Source organism: Gorilla gorilla, chromosome 17 (genome assembly GCF_029281585.2).
Source record: "Gorilla gorilla gorilla isolate KB3781 chromosome 17, NHGRI_mGorGor1-v2.1_pri, whole genome shotgun sequence".
Taxonomy (NCBI): Eukaryota; Metazoa; Chordata; class Mammalia; order Primates; family Hominidae; genus Gorilla; species Gorilla gorilla.
The window spans coordinates 105,565,077-105,589,425 of NC_073241.2; the positions used below are offsets into that span (position 1 = coordinate 105,565,077).

Genomic DNA, 24,349 nt, shown 5'->3' on the forward strand with positions numbered 1-24,349 from the left:
TATAATGGGTAGCAGTCACTAAAATGAAATGTTTCTGGAAATTTTGTCTGCAAGCTGAGTCCTAGGAAGTCATACCTAAAAGAGACCTGAATAGCTCCATTGATTTCATGTTAATGATTTGCATATGGGGTTGTTTTAATAAAGCTTATGTAAAAGACAAAACATAATTCTGGCATTGTTAAAAATAATCTACCACATATTTAATTCTATGAAAATTACATTTAACTTTCAGTGCATCTGAATGCTTTGAATTTTTCTGTATTCCAATATGATTCACTTCCTTAATTTAGTAAGTCTGCCACAATGAATCAAATTATTTGTTCCTGATGATTTGTGTTGTTGTCTAATTGATGCTTCTTCTGCTTTGGTTCACCCATCGCAGCCTTGAATCCAGAGCCTTTGTCTTCCTGGTGCTATTTCTGCACTCCCTCATTACTGTCATGGCTTATGTCCACCTAAATGTGAGGTAACCATTTAGAATTCTTAACTACAAGAAATTCAGGGAAAAAAAATATTCTAAAGATCCTTCAGCTTAATATGTTAATACTGAATTGATCTTTTAATACCTGACTACCCACTGTCTACTATTCCATCAGTGTTGACAATCCCTGTTAATAAAGCACTGACAGTTCACCCAATTCCCTCTTTCCTTGCCTCTCAAATCACATTCATTTTCCTCATTTCTGACCCACTGTCTACATCATGACCAAATTGCTTTTATTTATTTCCTTCTCTCACTATTTTAGGAAGGACACTCTTATTTACTGTTACATCTGAAACTCCCTTTCCCTACCCAGAAACAAGAGAAAGCATAACTGAAGGGGGTTTCCCCATGACAATCAGCCAGAGACTATCTTTACCTACTTAGAGGCACCAGGTGGGCCAGCCCGAGGATGCCCCTTCTTCCCCCTCAGAAAGCACTAGCAGGAACTCATCTGAGCCCCAGAAATACAAGATAAACCACACAGACCAAAATGGCACCACAGAGGCTATGAAAATTAAGTTCTCACTGGAACCAGAGCTTAAAAAAGTAGGCTAGGCCATATATGCCAAGCCTAAATAAAGTGACTGCATTAAAAAATAAAATATTTTAAAGGGACTCAGAGACTCCTAACATAATACTCAAAATGTCCAGGATATAATAAAAAATCACCTGCTTATCACACCAAGAAAAAAAAAACTGTAGGTTGAATGTGAAAAGTCAATCTGTTGATGCTAACACCAAGGTGAATCAAGATGAAACATCCATCATAAAAAAAATTTCGATAAGCAATTACAATATCTCTTAAGAACAACCTCAGCAAAGAAGAAGTCATAAAAAAGAACCAGAGGGAAAATAGAACTGAAAAGCACAACAATAAAATTTTTTACATAGTAGAGTGAAGACAGAAGATAGAATCAGTGAACAAGATTGATCAATAATTTTTAATAAACTTACCCAGGCTGACCAACAGAGAGAAGATAGAATAAAAAAAAAAAATGAACAGAAATTCAGGGACTTAGGGCCAATAACAAAATACCCAACATTTTTATCACATCCTCTCAGAAGAGGAAGAGAAAACCTGTGGATCTGAAAGAACATCCAAGGAAATAATGGATAAAAACTTCCTGGATTTGGTGAATACTCTAAACCTACAGATTCAAGAAACTGAATAAAACCCCCATAAGATGACCCCAAATAAATCCATGCCCAGTCACATTATAATTAAATTGCTGAATACTAAGGACAAAGCAAAACACATAAAATTAATCAGAAAGAAATGTCACGTGGCCTATAGGTGAGCATTGTGGTTGTGAATGCTAGTTCTTCCAAACTGATGTTTAAACTTCATCTCCAATGCAGCAGTATTGAGAGGTGGGGCTTTTAAGAGGTGATTGTGTAATGAAGACTCTGCCCTCATGAATGGATTAATCCAATGATGGATTAATAAATTAGCATTTTAGTGGATTAATGTGTTGTTATGAGAGTGGGGATGGAGGCTTTATAAGAAGGAAAACTGAGCACACTCAGCCCCCTCGCCATGCGATGCCTCCTGTTGCCTTGGGAATCTGAAGAGACTCCCCAGCAGCAAGAAGGCCCTCACTAAATTTGGCCCCTCAGCCTTGGACTTCTCAGCCTCCACAACTATAAGAAATACTTTTTTTCCTTTATAACTTACCCACTTTCAGGAATTCTGTTATAAGAAACAAAAAGAAGGACTAAGGAAGAGAACAGGAGTTCAAATTACAACAGATTTCCCAGTGAAATCATGGAGGCCGAAGGGAAGTGGCATAGCACTTTTCAAGGCTGAAACAGAAATGTCAACATGTAAAACTATCCTTCAAGGGGAAGTATAAACATTCTGAGAGCTACCTGGGAGGCAGATACAGGAAGATCACTTGAGCCTAGGAGTTCACAACCAGCCTGGGGAACACAGTGAAATCCCATCTCAATAATAATAATAAAATAATAATAATTATAATAATAATAAAGAAAAAGGGGGAAAGGAAATTCTGACTATCAGATACACTCTTCAGACATGAATAAAGTTAATCTTTCAAACAGAAAGAAAATGTTAAAAAGAAGGAATTTTGAGGTATCAGACAGAAAGAACAATGTAAAAAGCAAAAGTATGGGAGCATGTAACAGACTATCCTTTTTCTCATGAGTTTTCTAAATAATATGTGATGGGTTAAACAAAGATTATAACACAATCTGACCCTCAAAAAATGATATTTAAATGTGGAGAAGGTAAAGAGACATAAATAAAAATAAAGTTTCCTCATCTCATACAAAGTAGTAAAATGTTAATACCAGTAGACTGTGATGTCACACATATATATTCTAACATTCAGAGCAATATCAAGAAAACTATACAAAGAGATACACTCAAAGATACTATAAATAAATCAAGATTGAATTCTATAAGGTATTTAAGTAATGCACAGGAAGGCAAGAAAATAGGACTTGATGGACAAAAAAAGGAAACAAACAGAATATAAAATACAAAATGGTATATCTAAATTTTATTATATCAATAATTACTCTAAATGTAAATGTTCTAAATGTAACAAGCAAAAGGCAGAGATTGACACAGTGGATAAAAAACATAGGACCCAAATATATGTTACTTAAAAGAAATTCATTTACAATTCAAATGCATAGATTAAAAGGATAGAAAAAGATAAATCATGCAAATATTTATCCAGGAAAAGTAGGAATCATTATATTAATATCAGATAAAGTAAACTTCAGAGAAGAGAAAATTACTACAGACAAAGAGGGAATTTACTAAATGATAAAAGGATAAATCTACCAAAAAGATATAATAATCCTAAATGTGTATGCACCAAACAACAGAGCCTCAAAATACATGAAGCAGAACCTGATATAACTGAAAGGAAAAATAGACAAATCCACAATTTAGCTGGGGACTTCAACACCACATTCTACGCAAATGAGAGAACTACTAGACAGAAAATCTGCATGGATATAAATCTAAGTGATGCAATCAACCAGCAGGACACATATAGAAGACTCCAGCCAACAACAGCAGAATAATACATGGTCTCTGTATGCTTTGTTTTGTTTTCTTTTGTTTTGTTTTCAAGCATCCATGGAATAGTTACCAAGAAAATGAAAGAAAATATATATATCCTAATATGCTAGACCATAAAATAAAACGTAACGAATTGAAATCATGGAGTGCATTTTCTTTCCTTTTCTTTTCTTTTCTTTTTTTTTTTCTTTTGAGACAGAGTCTCGCTGTGTTGCCCAGGCTGGAGTGCAGTGGCATGATCTCAGCTCACTACAGGCTCCGCCTCCCGGGTTCATGCCATTCTCCTGCTTCAGCCTCCCAAGTAGCTGGGACTACAGGTGCCCACGACCACACCCGGCTAATATTTTGTATTTTTAGTAGAGATGGGGTTTCACCATGTTAGCCAGGATGGTCTCGATCTCCTGACTTCATGATCTGCCTGCCTCGGCATTTTCTGATCATATAAAATTCCATTCATAATTTTTTTAATACTCTCAGACTTACATCTAACATCATACTTAATGATAAAAAGCTCAATAACATTCTCCTAAGATCAAGAACAAGGCAAGGATGTCCACTCTCACCACTCTAATTCAACATAGAATTAGCAATTCTGATAACTGCAATAAGGCAAGAAAAAAATACATAAAAAGCACATCAATTGAAAAGAATGAAGGAAACTAGCCCTATTTACAGATTACATTATTTTCTACATAGGTAATTTCAAAGAATGTACAAGAAAACACCTAGAACTGAAAGCTGAGTTCATCAAGCCTACAAGGTATAATTTCAATACCAAAAACAAAATCAATTATATTTTGAAATATTAAAAATAAGCATATGAAAATCAGAATTTAAAACGTAGTATCATTTGCAATTAAGCCAAAGAAAATGATATATTTAAGTATAACCTTAAGAAAACACATATAGGCTCCACATACTAAAAATTTTTAAATAAACATGAAAGAAATAGAAGAAGACCTAAGCAAATGGAGCCCTCGTGTTCTACAAGAATCAACATAATAAGATGTCAGTTCTCCTCAGTTTGATCTATAGCTTTAATGCAATTTCTATCAAAATCCCAGCAAGGTTTTGTGTAGACATAGACAAGTCTATTCTAAAATTTACATGAAAAAGTACAGGCTGTAGAATAGCTAAAATAATCTGGAAAAAAAAATAATGTAGGAGTAATTGCTCTTCCCAGTTTTTTTGGTAAGTTTTCCCAATATTAAGCTTCCTCTACAGCTACAGTAATCAAGGCAGCACAGATTTGGCAGAGGGATAAACAGATCAATGAAAAAGCAAAGAACTCAAATGCACACAAACATACCCAACGATTTTTGACAAAAGTGCAAAAGTAATTCATTGAAAAAAGTATGGCCTTTTTAACAAATTGTGTTAAAACAACTGGACCACCATAGGCAAAAAAATAAATAAGCCTCAATGTAAACTTCATACAATAACTAAACCACCTCCAACAGATCATAGACTCAAAAGTAAAACATAAAACTATAACTCTTTTAGAAAAAAAATAGGCAGAAATTTTCAGGATCTAAGGCTGGGCAAAAAGTTATTTGACTTAACACCAAAAGTACAATTCATAAGAGGAAATATTGACAATTCATAAAAGGAAATATTGACAAATCAAAATTTTAAAATTTTTGCTCCGTGAAAGATCTTGTTAAGTGAATAAAGAAAATAACGTACAGGCTTGGAGTAAATATTTGCAAACCACATATCTTTTAAATGTCTAGTATATATAGCATCTCAAAACTCAAAAGTAAGGAAAAACAATGTAAACTGAAAATGGGCAAAAGTCATGAACAGACATTTCACCCCAGAGGATATGCAGATGGCAGATAAGCACATGAAAAGATTTTCAGCCACAGGAGCCATTAGGGAAATGCAAATTGAAACCACCATGAGCAATCTCTGCACCCTATCAGAATGGCTAAAAGATAAAAGAGTGAAAACACCAAGGACACAAAAAAAAACCCTGATCATTTATACATTGCTGGTGGAAATGTAAAATGTACAGACCCTCTGAAAAACAGTTTGGCAGTTTCCGACAACACTAAACATACAACTACTGTGTTGCCTGGCAATTATACTCTTTGACATTTGTCCCTGAGAAATAAAAATTTATTCACGCACAAACCTCTACAGGAATATTCCTAACTCAGATGTCCTTCAGCGAGTGAATGGTTCTGCAAACTGCAGTGGATGCATACCATGAAATACTACTCAGTCATGAGAAAGGAATGAATTATTGATACATGCAACAACTTAGATGAATCTTCAGGAAATTTTGTTGAGAGTGAAAAGCCCATCCAAAAGGTTATAAACAGTGTGATTTCATTTATATAGCATTCTTGAAATGATAAAATTATAGAAATAGAGGGAAGATTAGTAATTGGCAGGAGTTAGGGATGCCAGGGGAGAGGGGCTGCAGTGAAGAAGGTTTGTTTAGAAAAGGGCGACATGAGGGAGTCTTGTGCTGATGGAACTGTTCTGTAGTTAGTCTGTGGTGATAGATACACGAACCTACACATATGGCAAAATTGCATAGAACTAAACACGCACACACATCACAAAAATGAGTACGAGTGAAACTGAGAAATCAGATTAAGATCTGTGGATTGTGTGAATATCAATACCCTTGCTGTCATATTGTCCTATGGTTTTGCAAGATTTTACCATTGGAAAAATTGCATGATGAGTAAAAAGGATCGCTATGTTATTTCGCAGAGCTGCATGTGCATCTACTGCTTTTGTAAAATAAATAGTTTAATTTGTTAAGAAAATATTGCAAAAGGGAAGAAATAAAGAGAAAATTAAGAAATTGCCAGTAGGATTAGAGAATTAGAGACGGTTCAAGTAATAGAAAGAAGATAATATCGTTCGGTCTTAATTGATTTGGACATGGGGAATAAAAAGGAGGGAGAATTGAGGATGGAGCCCGAGTTTCATGGCCCAGAAATGGGTGTCTGCAGGTGCCACTAACCAAGAAAGAACAGCCTGAACACGTTGGATGGGGACTGTGCATTCAGCTGGCAACTGTAGGACAGTGTTTTGAACCCACATTTCTCTATCACTGATGTGTCCCACAGACTCCATGAGTCAGCATAGCCACAATGGAAGGGATGGCGCACCACAAGTATTTCATCCCACTCCCTCACCTCCCATAACCCCTTCTGATCAATCACCCAGTCCTTAATTCTCCTCCCCAATGCCTCTTTAATCGGCCCATGCCCGTGTCTGTTCAATCACATGCACTCCCTCAGTTCACACCATCACCCGTCATGTAGGGTACTTCAAAGATTCCTGATCTTCAGAATCAGCCCCTTTCAATCCATTATCCCAGTAACAACTAGAGTGATCTTTCTAAAATGTAAATTGAACTGTTATCTCCACTGGCTTTAGGAAAAAATGGAAAATTCTTAGGTCAGCCTATAAAGAAAGTACTAATAGGAACCATTTTTGAAATATGTGAGCCCCCCTGTATCTATTCCCCTTTCTTGAACACCCTAATTTCCTTTTAGGGAATCCCTCCCTGCATTGTGTGCATTTGGGGTAGGACATTAATCCAGGCACCTGCTCTTTTGCTGTGGAAGCTCAGGCGTCTCCTCCAGGCTCCAGTGGCCAGATTCCGACCCTCACTGCGTGGATACATCAAAGGGGCAGGCACTTGGCTGAGGCGAACTTTGCCAGCCAGACTCTCTCTCTCCTAAAATGTAGAATCTATGGAACAAATGCAAGAAATGAAAACCTAATGGGCATCAACTCATTCACTCCACCCAGAAGCCCCGGGGGCCACTGGGCAATTCCTGCTACAAGACCCTCTGGAGCTTCCTGGTTTTTATCTTTCCTTTTCTTTAGTCTTCCCTTTAATCCTGTGAGCTTCCCCATATACTTCCAGCAAATACGATTTTAGCTAAGTTAGTAAGAAGCAGTTGCTGGTGCTGGTGACCAGAGAGCCCTAACTAATATCATAACCCCTGCCCTGGCCCTTGTACAGCTCCACTGCCATATTTCATGTTCACTCCCAGCACCACCTTCCCTCAAGTCTGTCTTGCCACTGTGCCAGACAGTTTTCAGCAGTTCTTGAATTTCCTGGATTTTGCAAACACTATGGCTTAACCTTCCAGTCTCAGCTCAGATATCACCCTCTTTGGATAGTCTCACCTGACTAGCCCTCCCACTCCAATCTAACCTGGATTGTATATACTTCTCTTCCTATAACATCCTGTCACCATCGCCATCATGGCCATAGGAGACTGTGTAATTTCTCACTTCCTTGCCCAAACCCAGCTGCCAAATAGGAAATCCTTGGGGTCAGGGACTGTGTATTTTGCAACATTGTTTTCCAGGGCCTATCCCAGTGTGGACACAGTGCACATTAGGCACATATTTTTTAAATCCGTGTGTCAAGCAAGGAAGAAGGTGGGACTGTCCTATGGACAACTGGGCTATAGAAATCTGAGTTTCAGAAAAGCGCTCAGAGCCAGAGATGAATATTTAGGTGTCATCAGAGTCAGAAACTTAATAACACTCAAAAAATAGAAACAAAAGAAAGAGGGGGCAGGGAGGGAGCAGGAAGAAGGAGAAGTCTTCCGAGAAGGGCGGAAGGGAGGGAGGGAGGGAGGAAAAGAAGGGGTAATACCATCTAGAACAGCAACATATCAAGGACAGGTATGAGGGGAATGGTCTAAATGCCTGAGAAGAAACATGAGAAGACAAGGCAGGAAGGGAGCAGAGTGCAGAGCTCAGGGAAAACTGGAGGAAGTCAAGCATGTGTGGCCCTTCAGATGCGCCCTGTAGGTAGAGAAGACTGGGTGTTTGCTTGTGAGGAAAGCATCGCCTTGGCAGGTTTGGCTGGTGCAGGTAGAAGGCGAGTTGAGGAGTGACAGTTCACTGTCAAGGACAGGAGAGAAAGAGGGCAAAGATCATGGGGCTAACAGGGTTGTGGGGGTTTTCATAGGATGAGAAAACATTGAGGAAACTGAAATGCCGGGAGGAAGGAGCCAATAGAGGATGAGAAACTGAAAACAGAAAGAAAAGTAAAAGGGGATGGTATTATGAATGGAAAAAGATCTGCAAAAAGATGGGAAGAAAATGGATTCATGCACAAATGAAAGGGAGACACTTCACTGAAAAGAGAGAGTAAGAGGTGAGAGTGGACGAGAACTTGAGGATTGTTGAGGGGCATACGCTTCCAGGCATCAACGTTTCCTCTGTGTGATCAGTCATTTGTAGAAAGACTGATCTGGGCAACGTGGCAATGCTTCAACAGATTGGCAAGGTGTTAAAGTTTCAGGGTGAGTAATGAAGATATTGTAATCCAAGGAGATTTTTTAAAAGTTGCCAGGTATCCCTGAAAGTTGAGCAAAAATGCTGTGCCACTCAGCAGGGCTGGGTCGTTCTCTCCAGCAGACTCCAGAAGTCTGGCGTGCAGGCAGACTCCAGGGCCAGGCGTGCAGGCAGCAGAGTGGACTCCCGAGCCCTCAGGATGAGCCAGCACAGGGACGGGCGGCAGACTTTCTGACCCCCCTTCTGTGTTTGTAAGGACTTCTGAGCTCTTGGATGTCAGCCAACATCTAGCCAAACCCCCACTTTGCTGTATTTTTGATTCTACACAATCAGTTTCCTACAATGTTTCTAGTCTACTAACAAAGCTTATTCATTGTCCTAGCAGCAGAAAAGATTCCAAAATTCATGTTCTCCATAATTCAGACCAAAGTCAGCACCATGGCAGGTGCGGGTAATTTGGCCAACTCGCTGGCCATGATTCCGCACGTTGTAATCCATCATCATTATGAGCTGCATTCACGTTTCTTTCTTTGGCATAACGTTTGAAATGCAAAGGGATTGTTAGGACAGAGAGAGATGAACCAATGAGATATCAAGACTCAAATATGTGCTTTGTTAGAAATGAAAATGGAAATATGATTCCAGGGGAAAAAGGACTTTGTTGCAACGTGGTCACACACTCCTTTCAAAACATGAAAAATAAATTCACCCTCAAGAAAAAGAAGAAAAATGAATCTGACAGATTCATTCTCTCCTATCTTGAGGTTTCTCCTCTGAGCCTATGCATCAAGGATCAGTCTGAACAAGCAAGGCCATGCCGTCAGGAAAGATAGCCTGCGCTTGCATTGTTCCGAATGTGTCCTCTCTTGGACAGTCAGTGCTTTTAACTCAAATGTGATTAAGTGGCTTGTCCCAGAAATGAAAAAAAGTCAGCTTCTAGCCTAAACACAAATAGATTATAGACTCTGTGAGTATCACTCTAATTCCCTACGTTCACTACAAATTTGAATTTTCATACCTTTGATTATATTTCTAATGCAGAAGGGAAACAAATATCCCACAGTTGCCCATTAATTACAAATTCTTTCTTGTAGTCTTTTGACGTGTGGCAGAATTATGCATTCTGGACTGCAGTAGAATTATAGAATATGGGCAGAGATTTTCCAGATTATCAGGCCAACGCCCTGAGATTGTAGATGAAGGAAGGGATGTGCACAAGGCCCACAGCTAGGTTTTTCCTACCGGGACAGTTTCCACCACATCACACTGCCCATTAGCTGGAACACAAAGAAATTTAAGCACCTCGATTTAGCTGACATCTGTCTTTGATTGCTTTTATCAGGTAGATTTTTCACGTACCAAAATGTACATATGGATAAACCATGACTAGGACACAGGAGCCACTCAATAAATACTTGTTAAATGCTTCCTGAAATCGGTGCACATGAGAACCCCTTTGATCTCATTGGGAGTCTCAATCACGAATGACTTTCAGACATAAAAGAAATCTTGACAGCGTCGCTAAGGATCATAATACAGTTTGTCAATTTGTTACAGAATTATCCTGACCATTTCTGAACCAAATTTTGGAATACTAAGTCTAACAATGGACTTTTCTGATTTATGAACTAATTGATATAAATATTCATCATTTCATTATACTGTTAGTGAATCGTTTTACTGGAAAATTTTTAAATGACTTGGAGTCAGAACTATCTCAGAATGTACAAAATATCTACAAGGCAAGATCACAAGATCCAATCACAAGTCAGAGTTAAACAACTTGAACTTCACGATGCTCATTTTTGAGTCATACTCATCTCCGAAGGGATATGATTTGAAAAATTGCACAGCACTCAAATTTACCATGTAATGTATAACTCTCCACGCATAGACCAGTTCAAAGAGAGAGATCGATGATATAATATCATTATCTTAAGCCTACTATAATTTGCCATTAATTTCATCTTTCTCTTACATATGGAGAGAAGTAAGGTCCATTCATAATGTCATAGCATGGTTTAATCCCTTCTCATTAAATAGTTTTTAGCCCATGGATCCATTTTTGAGTATTTATCTTGTAATCTGCCAGGCTACACAAAGACTGTAGGTTTTCCTGATGGATATCCAGGCCACCTTCTTACCTATGAAAATCAAGTGTCACATTCACTGTTACTCCCCAGATGGAAAGCTACAATACACCTTAACAATTTTAGATAGATTTCCAAGTCAAGACCGTATCAAGATGATATAAAAAGTTTGAAGATGTCTGAAGAAATAATGAAATCACAACATTCTTCTTTCTTCCAAGGTACACAAATCGGCTAATTATTACTGTGCTGAACTCACTGCCCGGAAATGTTGTATGTCTAGAAATAGAAGCCAGTCACTTATAACATAGAAGCTACAGAAAGGATGACTGATTGGGACTGGGAAAGGGGGTACTTCAAGCTTATTTTCCAAAAGAAACTCAGGAGGAAGCATTTAGAAGAAGCCGGCTCCACCTAGCTTTCCTACTAACCTGTTACTAGCTAGCTGCTTAAGTCAGATAACCTCCCGTGTCCTCCCATGCAGGAGAGTGACAAACTCAGAAGGGAAGTAAAATTATGGCGAACTTCCAGCGCCAATATTCTATGGTTTGCTATGTTTCAAATTTAGTGCACAATGTGAAAATGTTATTTAAAACCGATGTTGGTGAAGACACAATAATGGCTGACAGAAAACAGGTGTCCCACACGCCTGTGTTGGACGAGTAGCCAGTGTGGACAAGACAGGGCCCACAGACCAGGGTGTCAGCTGCTGAGGAGCCCCTGAGTGGTCTCCCTTGAGTACCCAGAGAAAACCCCGGGTGTCTCTGGAGATGGGCCGGCCCGACACGACGTGACATAAGCGAGCATCAGCACATGCTTTCGTTTTTATGAGAAATGCCTTCCCCTAAAACACTGTGGGGACTTCCTACAGGGCTTGTATTTTTGCTACCAAGCTATATTCGTTCTGTTTCAAATGTTTCCTTCCTCCTCTCTTCTGCCCCCTCCCCCTTTTTTAATTTAACTAGAGAAAATGACATGTTAATTTCAGCTCCACCTCTGCTGGGTCATCGTCAGGTCAGCAGATTAGAGATAAACGGGAGAAAGGAGGTAGCGGCTCCAACAGCAGGGCAGCCTGGCCCGCATCCATCATGCTGTGAGCGCAAAGCAATGACAGGCATCTGTCAGAAAGCAGGGGGGTGCCTTATTAACAGCCGCTCACCTGCCCTGAGCTACACCTCGCTTATAATAATATCGATCATTCACTCTAAGGTGTTGCTTTTTTCCGTTCGGTGGAGGAAATAGCAAGCATTCTCTTTCCCCCCCTCCCCGCTAAGTCTCTTGGAGAAGGGAAGAAGGGGTGGCTGGGATGGGGAGAGGACAAGAAGGCAGTCCTGGAAAGGGAAGGATGACATCACAAATGAAAAGAAGGCGTCTCAATCTACTGTCAGAGATCAACCGATCGATTGGATCACCTGGATGTTGAGCCATCCACATGCAAACCAAGGAAGGAGAGTGTGAGCTCCTGGCTGGAGAATTCGGTCAGGAACCAAGACACCTCCCCATTGTCCTTCACGAGGGATTTCCCTGGACAGAAAGATTCTAAGATCAATGCTTAGCTTTTCACGTTGTTTCTTGCAAACACGAATAATTTAAAAACAACAAAATTTTGATTTTGATGAGCTTGTGAATCTACCACTACTTGTCTGTACTAAACACAAGCACTTTTTCTTTCATCATGTCTGTCTCTAGCTCACAAGGGTGACGTGATCATCTTACGTGTAAAAGAAAACCGAATTTCACTTCTGGTGGTGACTATTGTCTGATTCATCATTACAGTAACCACCCAAGGAAACCCTGCCCACAAAATGCATTCTTCTGGAGAAGGTTGGTTATTCATACAAAACTGAAGTTAATTATGTTCCCCCAAAGAAGCACTGTCAGGAGAGGTGTGTCTGTGTGTGTGTGTGTGTGTGTGTGTGTGTGTGTGTGTGTGCATGCGCACGCGCGGGCGTGCGCACAAGCACACGCCTGGGCAGTCTCTGGTTCTGGGAATGTGTGCATTTCTCTTTTTTTTAATTAAATTTTTTGAATAGGTTTAGGGGGAACAGGTGATGTTCGGTTACATGAGTAAGTTCTTTAGTGGTGATTTCTGAGATTTTGGTGCACCCATCACCCAAGCAGTGTACACTGCACCCAATGTGTAGTCTTTTATCCCTCACCCCACTCTCACCCTTTCCCCCAAGTCCCCAAAGTCCCTTGCATCATCCTTATGCCTTTGCATCCTCATAGCTTAGCTCCCCCTTATCAGTGAGAACATACAATGTTTGGTTTTCCTTTCCTGAGTTACTTCACTTAGCATAATGGTCTCCAATTCCATCCAGGTTTCTGCAAATACCATTATTTTCTTCCTTTTTATGGCTGAGTAGTACTCCATGGTATATAGATATACATATATATACCTGTATACATGTATTATATATGTATTATATGCATGTATTATATATATGTGTTATATATATTATATATACATATTACATATGTGTTTATATATACACATATATGTATTTTATATATAGATAGATATAGATATAGATATATATCACATTTTCTTTATCCACTCATTGATTGATGGGCATTTGGGCTAGTTCCATATTTTTGCAATTGTGAATTGTGCTACTATAAACGTGTGTGCAAGTGTCTTTTTCATATAATGACTTCTTTTCCTCTGGGTCGACACCCAGGAGTGGCATGTCTCTGATGGGCAATGAATAAACCCTTGACAAAGCTTTAATGATAGGCTCAGAGCTTAAACCTGGGCCACCATCCAGAGTTGACCATAAAAGACGAAAAATTCTTACTCTTCTACTGTAGGGGAATTAAAAACATGGACGTGCATGCACACACACATGCACACACACACAATCAGCCCTTTTTAACTCTTGAAAAAGGAAGCTAACAACATACCTTTTTTTCAAGTTGAAAAAGCAACTAAAGACCACTGTAGTTCAAGAGAGTATAGATGATAACACTGGGGCTGAAAGCAGCGAGGTGACCTTTCTGCAGTTGTAAAAACCAGAGGACAACAGAGCTGAAGTTTTAGCAGGTCCATGGCTCCTCGGTGTCCCACTTATAAATGAAGGAAAGATACACGTCTGTGGCAGTAAAGACTAATAACAAAACAAGTCGGTGGCAAACACATATGAGAAGGGGATGAGTTCAAGTTTCTCTCCTGGTGACGTGGCAAGGCCAGGACCAAACACAGCCGTGCTAGAGACAAGCTTCCCACTTCCGGAGCCTGCAGAAAAAATTCCCAGCATCCCCTCACACCTCACCTTCCTGTGTAGCTGGAGGGGTGACTCAAGTGTCCTGGGGGATCAGGTCACATAAAGAAGGGTGCTCCTCTGCTGAAGGGGTTCAGCCCCCGAGGGGAGACTCCTCCACTGAGGGCAGGAGTTCTTCCGTGGTAGGCCACTGCCCACAGAAACTGCAGAGCAGGGTTTCTCTACTGAAAAAAGAGCCATTCAGAAGTGCAATCCCTTATCTGCAATTACAAAACCCAAAAGATTCGAAAACTGAAAATCTTTTCCTAGCCATTTTTGCAGCAAAATCTGACCTAACTTTAACTGACGCGAGATTCTTTATTTGTAGTTTTTATTTATCCTAATTAGAGTGACAATTCCTACATTTGACTGCAACTATATGCATGTGTGTGACCAGAACGCTGCCTCTGACTCAACTGGAAGCATGATTTAGCATGCAGTACATGCACCGCATCATTTTTCTAAAATCAAAAAGATTCTGAATTCCAACACCCGTATGGCCTTGATGGTTTTAGCTCAGGCATTGGAAACTCACTCTCTCCGTCGTCACCTCGGATCTGAAGGGATTCTGCACATTTCTGTCTAGACATCTGCTGACATCCCATCATTCCTACAGAAGACAAAACAACTACAAAAAAATACATGGTTTGCATCATCGTGTCTATTTTGTGGTTTCTGGTACCCCCACGTTGGAATTGCCCATCAATTATTGTTGTCCCTTCTTTTCCAGATAACAAATGAAGGTCTTGGTTAATAACAGTTCTGCCAGGAACACTGCGTTAATATAAACTCAGATGGAACAAAAAGCTTCCTCTGCAAATGAGCTAGCTCCTAATGACGCCACCATCGGTTACTTCTGTGGAAACTGCTAAGCTTATTTTGTGGATAAGCTTGTGGGATCCAATGGGAATAGTATCCCCAGAGGAAAGGCAAGAAATTGCATGGATATTAGCTTGGCCAAATCTTCATGCTTCCTTCTCTGATTTGCAAAAAGTCACTATCACAGTTGCTCTAAGGGGAAAAAATAAAATATAGGCCTTCCCCAATTCTACTTCCTGAGAATTTAATCTATATCACACAGGATTAAAATATTGATTTTCCAGGAGGCCACTGGAAGATAAGAGGTGAATTTTGGTGCAATAGTCTTATGTGTAAAAGAAAGCCAAATTCCACTTCTGGCGACTATGGTCTTATTTACCATCTCCGTATTTTTCCCTGCCACTTGCCTCATCCCTTTATGCTTCACAGAAATTATTTTCAAAACTTCCTATTTTAAATCAACCACCTGGATGTCTGAAAAAGATTCTTTCCAATTGCAGGGGGGAATGATCCTTTCTAAAACACAATCCAGATTCATTATGCAGCTCTTTATGTCTTCTTTATGTACAAAAAAAATCGAAAATGCACACACTACACACGTTTTATTTTTTTAATAAGTGTCTCTCTCTCTCTCCCCCTACATCTTGTCACTCTTCCTTCCTCTCTCCTCTCTCTCTCCCCAGCTCCCTCTCTCCCGCTCCTTCCCTCTCTCTCTCCCCAACTATCTCCCCATCTCCCTCCTTCCTCTTCCTGTCTCTCCCCTTCTCCCTCTCTTTCTCTCCCTCTCTCCTCTCTCTTTCACTCTCCCTCTTCCTCTCTCTCTCCCTCTCTCTTCCTCTGCCTCTCTTCCTTTTCTCCCTCTCTTCTCTGTCCCTCCCTCCCTCTCTCCCTCTCTCCCTCTCTCCCTCTCTCCCTCTCTCCCTCTCTCCCTCTCCTTAATTGCCAGGCCTTTACAAACCCATGCCTGCAAAAGAAACACCCGTCTATTGCCTGTCAAACAATGCCTGGCTGGGAAAGCTATTGGGTTTATAGAAGAGACAAACATTTCAGGCATGCCATTCTGGGGTAATGAAGCATGGCAACAAAATATACCTGTGCAACATTTGATAAAGATGAGCTGACACGCCAGTCCAAATAGGCTCTTTTGTGTGTCTGCACGTGTCTACCATCATTGCTTTCATCTTAAAACAGGAAGGTAGCAATAACCGCAGCAGCTGGCAGGGACCATAAGGGGGAGAGCAGCTCACACAATTAAACGTCGTTTACCTCTGGCCTTTATTTCACTCCCACTACCTTTAATTTATTATATGTTTTCTCCCTTCCTATGCACAAAAAAAAAAAAAAAAGTAGCTCAATTTTTCTTTCTTTCTCTATCTCATTCCTTTTACAGGGCATTGGAGAAGACAATAGGCAAAATCCCTGGGTGTTTAGCATTGGATTTTAAGTTAAAATGCTTCTTAGAGGGGATTTTATGGCTTTTATTGTTGTTTGATTAATGCAAACCAAAATTAAATCCTACAGTTACACATGGTACATCAGCCAGAGAGAAGGCCAACTGTACTTGCTGCTTGAGTATACAGAAAACATCTTTGGTTGCTTAATCTTCAGACAAACAAAGGGTTGGGGGAGAGAAGGAGAAAGAAAGGGAGAGGGAGGGACAGAGAAACAGAGATGGAAAGATTGGAGGTTGATCTGCAGACCAGCCAGAAAGTGAGACAGGAAGATGCAGAAAATTCAGTGGCCCACATATGAGCTGGAGAATCATTTCTGGTCACTCATCTTATCTGAAGCCAAAACACTGTTCATTCTGGGTTGGATTCTTTTGTTTCTCCGTTCCTCCTTGGGGACTGTCATGGCCACCACCCGTGGTATCCCACACACAGGTGCCTAGCATTGAGTGACCACGGGCCTTGGCAGGCAGGACTCAGAGACCACAGAAGGGGTCTTTCCTGCCTCCCTGGCTACTTTCTATAAAGCTGACTTCACAAAGGCCTATACAGGATATTGCCATTCTCCTATTTTACAGAGAAGCACATCCTATTTATAAAAGCAATGCAGTGAAACTGAAAGGGCATAATAGCCACTCTGTATTATAAAGCTCTTCTGTTGAAAGCGCTGGACAAAGTGCCTTGGGTTATTTGATTTTTTTCTCCTTCTTCTAATGGCAGTAACAGTTTTTGGTGACACACATGATGGCAACAATGAACGCTTTGTGGCACGATGACCTCTATGAAAAAGAGAGATATACAGGTTTTGCTTTTGTTCACTCAACTAATTACCAACCTTTCATTATACCTCTACTCGGACATCTAAACTTCAGTTAAGCTCTATGTTTAAGTGGGATGGATCTTCAATTTGCCTACCTAAGGGTAAGATGTCTCCAAACAGCATGCAAAATAATTTGGGGTAAGGAACATTTTTTATTCCCCTCAGACCTTGTACAATGATAGTCTGTACTCAAGACAAAACTTTGGCTAGAGAAATTAAAGAGCAGGTGCTTGGAGTCTGGGCACAGTGGCTCACGCCTGTAATCCCAGCACTTTGGGAGGCTGAGGAGGGCAGATCACGAGGGCAGGAGATCAAGACCATCCTGGCCAACATGGTGAAACCCCATCTCTACCAAAAATACAACAATTAGCTGGGTGTGGTGACAGGCACCTGTAGTCCCAGCTACTCGGGAGGCTGAGGCGAGAGAATCACTTGAACCAGGGAGTCGGAGGTTGCAGTGAGCCGAGATTGCGCCACTGCACTCCAGCCTGGTGACAGAGTGAGACTCTGTCAAAAAAAAAAAGAGCAGGCGCTTGGGATTTGCTATTGAAGAATCTGGGTTTGAATATTTGCCCTGCTACTTGTTAATTGGGAAAAGTGTTAATATGGTTGCACTCCTGCTTCCTGTTTTATAAAATTAGAGAAAGACTCTAGAACCATGATAGGAGATGTTGGAGAAAATCAAATGAATAATGAAGGTAAAAACACTTTGTAGCCTGCAAAATGCTATAAATAGGTTCATTTGTTTTTTACAGTTTTTAAAAGTAGTTTTATAAATAAAGGTAAATTTCAGAAATGATTACATAATTAAATTGTGTTAAAACTTGAAAACTTAATGATTAAAAAAAAGAAAAAAGGCAATACACCTACAAATTGCAGTGCTTTAGGCCGTCTGGAGTCTTCAGTTTTATAAAATTCCCAGTTATTTAAGGCTTCTATCTTTTCAAAGTCATTACATCCACTTCATTCTTTTAATTTGCAAAGTAATGGTGAAGATATCCCTGGAGATTTACAGGAATGGAAACCTTCTAATGGAAGTCATTTAGTGCGTTGACTATTGTTTTATTGGTAATAGGAAACACACTCCTGACAGGAGGAGATGTAGTTTGGGGAAAACTGCATAAACTTATCAAAAAATTAGCCCATTTCTTAACCACAAGAAAATAGTGGAGTTAACAGAAATTCCTAAGGTAAATTAAGAGGCTTCATCATTTCCTTTTGTTTCAGATTTGAGTCAGGTTTACAGAGGCATCATTTGACAATTATCAACTTTGATAAATGCAGATTGTCATGGAACTACCACCAGAATCCAGATAGAGAACATTCTATCATCCCTGTTATATCCCTTTGTGGCTAATCTCCCACACTGTTCCATCCACCAAAGTCCCTAGAAGCCACTGATCTGTTTTATGTCCCTCTGGTTTTGTCTTTTTCAAAGTCCGAAATAAATGGAATCGTGGAGTGTGTAGCTTTTGTCTTCTCTCACTTAGAGTAGCCCATTTGGGAGTCATCCACGTATTGCACTATGAGTCGTTTATTCGTTTTTTTGAATAGTATTCCATAGTATAAATATTCCGCAGTTATTGATTTGATGGATATCTAGTTTGCTTTTAAATTTTAGCAATTATGAATAAAGCAATCTCCACATTTATGTAAACGCTGTACATTCATTGCTCAAAGTGCAACTCCTGGTGGGTATTCTGCCCCTGAAACTCAACATGGACAGGAGTTTGTATTAATAGATACTTTCATTTCTCTTAAATACCAAGGACTGGGATTGTGAGTTATATAATAAGTGCATGTTTCATTTTAGAAGAATCTGTTAAATTGTTTTCCAAAGTCGCTATGCCATTTTGCATTCCCTGCAGCCATGTATGAGAGTTCCAGTGGCTCCACATATTCACCAGCACATGGTATTGTTGTTTTGGTTCTGTTTTGTTTTGTCAGCAATTTTAATAGGTGTGCACTGGTATCTCATTGTGATCTTCATTTGTGCTTTCCTAGTGACTAGCAACTTTTATGTGCTAATTTATCACCAATATAGCTTGTCTGGTGAAAGTGCTTTCAAATCATTTGGCTGTGTATTTTATTGAAGTGTTTCTTTTATTATTGAGTTGTGAGTGTTTTCTGTGTAGTCCATATACAAATCTTTTATCAGACATGTGTTTGGAAGATATTTTCTTACAGTGTGACTTGTCTTTTCATTCACTTAACAGGGTCTTCTGAAAACCACAAGTTTTAATTTTTATAAAATCTAATTTTTCCACTTTTATATTCTAACTTATGCTTGTGGGTATGTTCAGTGCTTAAAATTTATTAGAAAGACCCACTTACCAATTAGAGCATCCTTCTTAAACAAACAAAAGTGATCATGAGAATTCCTTAACACAACATTCTTCTCTTCTTTTAGTGAATGTGAAATTCACTAAGGGCACATTGGGATCATGCCCTGTTTTAGCTTCAGTTGGATACCTGGTGGCTTAGGGCTCAGGATTAATAAAGCTAATGACACTAATCCTCACCTAATTATTAATTCAAATGTTCAGAATTTGGTAAATTTAAGAGTAACACGACTGCATAAGATTTATATTGTTCTACCTTTTCAGTTCCTGACTGAGGTTTCTTAATGAAATTTGAAAACAAAGAAATTGATTATAAACGATCTACCAGTGATCCATAAACTTATTTAATGAACAATTCTTATGTACATATATATCTCATTGACATATATTATAAGGGTTTATTTTTATTTTTATTGCTCTTTTTTTTTGAAGGGTTCAGCTTACAAGATCCTCCTCAATTAAAGTGTTGATGTCTTGTTTGAAACACAGGTGGGTAGATGCCCAATTTTCTTGTTATGACTATCTGGGTTTCCTCTTTGTACTTACCAACCCTGGCCTCGCCTTCCCTCACTGGAATTCCCTGGAACCGTGCTGGTGCTGGCTCAGAGTTCTCCGGCCTTTCTCCTGTAGGTCTCCCATCTCTGCTGCTGCTGATCTTTCCTGTGTTGTTACTCTTAACATTTCAGTTCAGTTTCGCTATGCTTCTCACGACACCTTTACGTACACACTTTCCTCTGACTACTCAGAAAATAAATGGCATTTTTCTTGTAATCCATTCTGCAGTTTTAATGCTTGTGTAATCCTTGCACAGTTCTGGTACCTCATGCCATGATGCCTACTGCTCTGTGCCATTTGTATTCTCTTATGGTATGGTTGGTCCCTTGAATTTCTCTAGGCAAGTCTTCTTGTGAGTCGTTCACACCAAGAACAGGCAGACCTGAGCTCACCCATCCTCCATGCAGTGGAGCATTCGTGACCCCATCCTCAAATCTCCTTCTGGTCCTACAGGCTGGCCGGCCACACACACCTGCTGCTGCACTCCATGGCCACAGGCAGGTCTTGGCAATTCACCTGCTCTCTGCAATCAAACTGATTGCTATGGAAAGCCCAAATCCCACTGGGCACAGTAGCTCACACCTATAATCCCAGCACTTCGGGAAGCTGAGGTGGGTGGATCACCTGAGGTTGGGAGTTAAAGACCAGCCTGATCAACATGGAGAAACTCCATCCCTACTAAAAATACAAAATTAGTTAGGCATGGTGGCACATGCCTGTAATCTCAGCTACTCGGGAGGCTGAGGCAGGAGAATCACTTGAACTTGGGAGGCAGAGGGCAGAGGTTGCAGTGAGCCAAGATCACACCATTGCACTCCAGCCTGGGCAATCAGAATGCAACTCCTTGAAAAAAAAGAAAGAAAGAAAGAAAGAGAGAGAGAGAGAGAGAGAAGGAGGGAGGGAGGGAGGGAGGGAGAAAGGAAGGAAGGAAGGAAGGCAGGAAGGAAGGAAGGAAGAAGAAAGTCCAAATCCCAAGAAACACCTGATGTCTCTGCTACCTACACCCTGTCTCCCTTCATCCCCCACACTCACAGCTGTTTAGCAGAGGACTCCCAGTGACACCCCGAGTCCCAGAGAAAAGCCTGCCCTGCCTTCCAGTTCCAGTGCATGAGGCGTGAAGCCGACTGTTCAGGAAGTCAAGACTTATTTGTGAAAGGAAAGGCAGTGGACCCCTGTGTTGCTGCTGGTGGGGAGCCCAGTAGGTGGGATGCTAGTCCAGCCCCTTTGTCAGTGGCGGATTCTCCAGATGGACTTAGTCACCTGATGCTTGGCAAGACTCAGCCCCAGCTACCCCAGTGGGAGGGGGTTGTGGACAATGGAGACGCTCAGAATGATTGACCAAAATGGTTTTGAAACCTCTAGACCAAGGACCATTAATCTGAAAATGGCTCTGACTTTATTTGATTTCAATAGAAAGAAACGGCTCCTTTTGAAATGGATAGTGACAGCCGAGCTCAGAGATAACAGACTGGCAATGACAAGACTCTACTTTTTAAAACAAACAACAGAAAACCTTCCCTAGCTGTGTTTGGACAGTTTCACTCTGTTGATTTTTAAACCATCATGAGAGTTGATCACATTCACTTCCCCACCTGCCCTCCCTCCATTGGCGCCCAGACCTGCCACCCAACTTCCTGGAAGGTCAGAGGGATCCCGACCGGGAGAGAGGATACTGGAGCATGGGGGAAAGCAGGGAGAGGGTGCACTGGGTGCAGAGAAACCAGGGGGACCCGAAGGGGACACAAGCTAGGCAGTCCGTCCCCACAGGCCCTGCGCCCTTCACCCCTTCCACATGCTAGGGAAAGAAAACATTGTGTGAACAGAGGCAATACTGTATGAAGGGAGTAAGGGCGACGAAAAAGAATTTTACATGGACCTTAGAGAGGAAAGGAGGAAAGGAATCTGGTGTGTGTGTGTGTGTGTGTGTGTGTGTTCGTGTACATGCACAGGTACACGTGTTTTAGCCCTAGACACGTGGCCTATCAGAAGGACATGGGACAAGGTCAGGAATGAACTCCCCTTTGAATCACTCTTAAGCAGGCAGACGAATTAGGACTGATTTATGAATGTATTTCCACAATTTACTTGAAAATTTGTAATGTCTGTGCAGCCTGGCAAGAAAAAAAAAAGGCGAGGCACTGTGAAGGAACGCTTCTGCTCCACTTCATTGTAAAATTATCCCATGCTACCTGCTCTAATCCCCTGAAAACAAATTAAATCCTCACTAAGCTGACTTTAAATCAATAGTTTCATTTAAGAATAGTGTGACTTAATAAAAATAAAAAACTAACTGGTCCAGCCAATTTAAGAGGGAAATAAATCATTGCCCAAAGAAAAATAGCAGATTTGACTTGTGTATGGGCCCTGGCTCTGTTTAGAAGGGAGAGTTGGCGTCTAAATTAACTCTGGCTGGGGAGGAAGCTCATCGACCCATTCAGAAACTCACTTTACCATGCACATCCCAGGAATAAGGAGGCCAGCCACCCCCAAAATGGGAAACAGCATCTCAGTCTATATTTTGAAAAATGTAACCACTAAAAAATAGAAGATGGCATCCTCGGAAGCATCCTGGCAACCCTGAGACTGCAGCGCTCACATGTGAAGACCAAGAAACCCATGTCTGGTCATGGCAGAAGCCACAAGGTTCCTCTTGAAGATGCACTGGTTAAGGCAACAGCGTCCTCAACAAGCCAGGACAAAGGCAAAATTAGGTGTGCTGGATAAACATCAGTAATTATAATAGGTGCACAATCTATGTGCAATTATTCTTTGGAATAAATCTAAGTGTGGGGTAGACATATTTTTGGCAGTGTACAAAGGCCTGACTACCATTTTAGGAATAAAGAAAGTCATCTAGAACAAAAGAGTAAGACTCGACACAATAGGGCAAGTAGTTACAGAGAAAACTCTGAAATCCCATAATTCTAAACTAGCACTTTATCCCATTTAGCAGAGTACTTCTTTACTAATCATATAAATTAGAAAAATGCTTAGGACCCGACGCTTGCTTACTTAATTGATTATGTATTGGGGATATATAAACATTAAAGTGAGTGCCTTCAGAACACGACACATCAATATTATCAGTGTCACTATTGCCACTAACATATTTTAAACATTTAATAATTATACAACGTCAAGTCAGTTACTTACTGATGTTCATTGCAATCGAGCACTTTTATTTATCATTTTGACAATAACAAATAATAAAACATATTCCTTCTAGTAAAAGATTTAAGCCTAAAGAAGCCAGGCAAGACCATTTAGTTCCTTACCATAGTCCCTCTCTCAGAGACTACATTAATTTTCATTTGTTGGCCAGAAAAATACCTGGCCAAATACCTAGAGACATCAGTGTATGAAGATGGCACAGTTTGGTGGAAACACTCTGGCTTAGACTCAGGCTCTGGAGGCTCAAGTCATGCCCCCACATTTAGAATCCTGTATTGTTTACCTAGTTATTTGACATTCTGGCCTCAGTTTTATCATCTGTAAGATGGAGGCAATAATACCTGCACAGTTTATGGAGTTATTAGGTGGCCCCAAGCAGGCGATGGAGGGTACTTTGCAAGGTGATACACAAAAGTGAGAAATGACCGGGCCTCCCGTCTGTCCAAGGAAAAGCGTGGTAATTAATTCTAACTTAGAAAACACTGGCTTCCTATACATTCTCCCAATGTAACCATTTCATGGATGATGGCTCCAGGTAGGACCCTTGCAAAATGTGGTAACTAAAGAGTTTCTTATTGTAGAGCTAAGTAAGGGACACGCACAGCTATGCCCACTTTATGTCAAGCCCATGGTTCAGAACGTTGGGTGGCGGGCACAGCTATGCCCACTTCAATGTTGGGTGGTGGTAGCAAGGCATCTGGAAGGAATTATTCCAAACTTGGCTGAACCTGAGCAGTTGGTGAGATGAATTAATGGCTATTTCATGGCGTCAGTCTTGGTCCTGCTGCAAGCAAGTGACCTGACAACTACAAACTAACAACGTATTTGTTTCTATTTGTAGTAAATTAGGAGTGTTTTCATTTCTGGAAGGTCAACCCGTTGTTTTCAATACCCACTCAAGTGAAAACTTTCACTATTATGAAGCAATTCCACAGCGGCCGCTCCTTGGAAAGCAGTTTAAAATCATTTTGTGAATGACTTCTCTCACTTTCTCTGGGAGAGAGGCGGGCATTTTA

The 24,349-nt window shown here is 40.5% G+C and overlaps 1 long non-coding RNA gene across 1 annotated transcript; it reads left to right on the forward strand.

Annotated features, from left to right (window-relative positions):
• The first annotated feature begins 12,318 nt into the window (after positions 1 to 12,318).
• On the forward strand, positions 12,319 to 18,636 carry LOC115931446 (uncharacterized). The gene is made up of 4 exons (XR_008673490.2): positions 12,319 to 12,396; positions 12,608 to 12,742; positions 17,166 to 17,403; positions 18,493 to 18,636. It is a non-coding gene; the product is annotated as an uncharacterized lncRNA (long non-coding RNA).
• Positions 18,637 to 24,349: the final 5,713 nt, after the last annotated feature.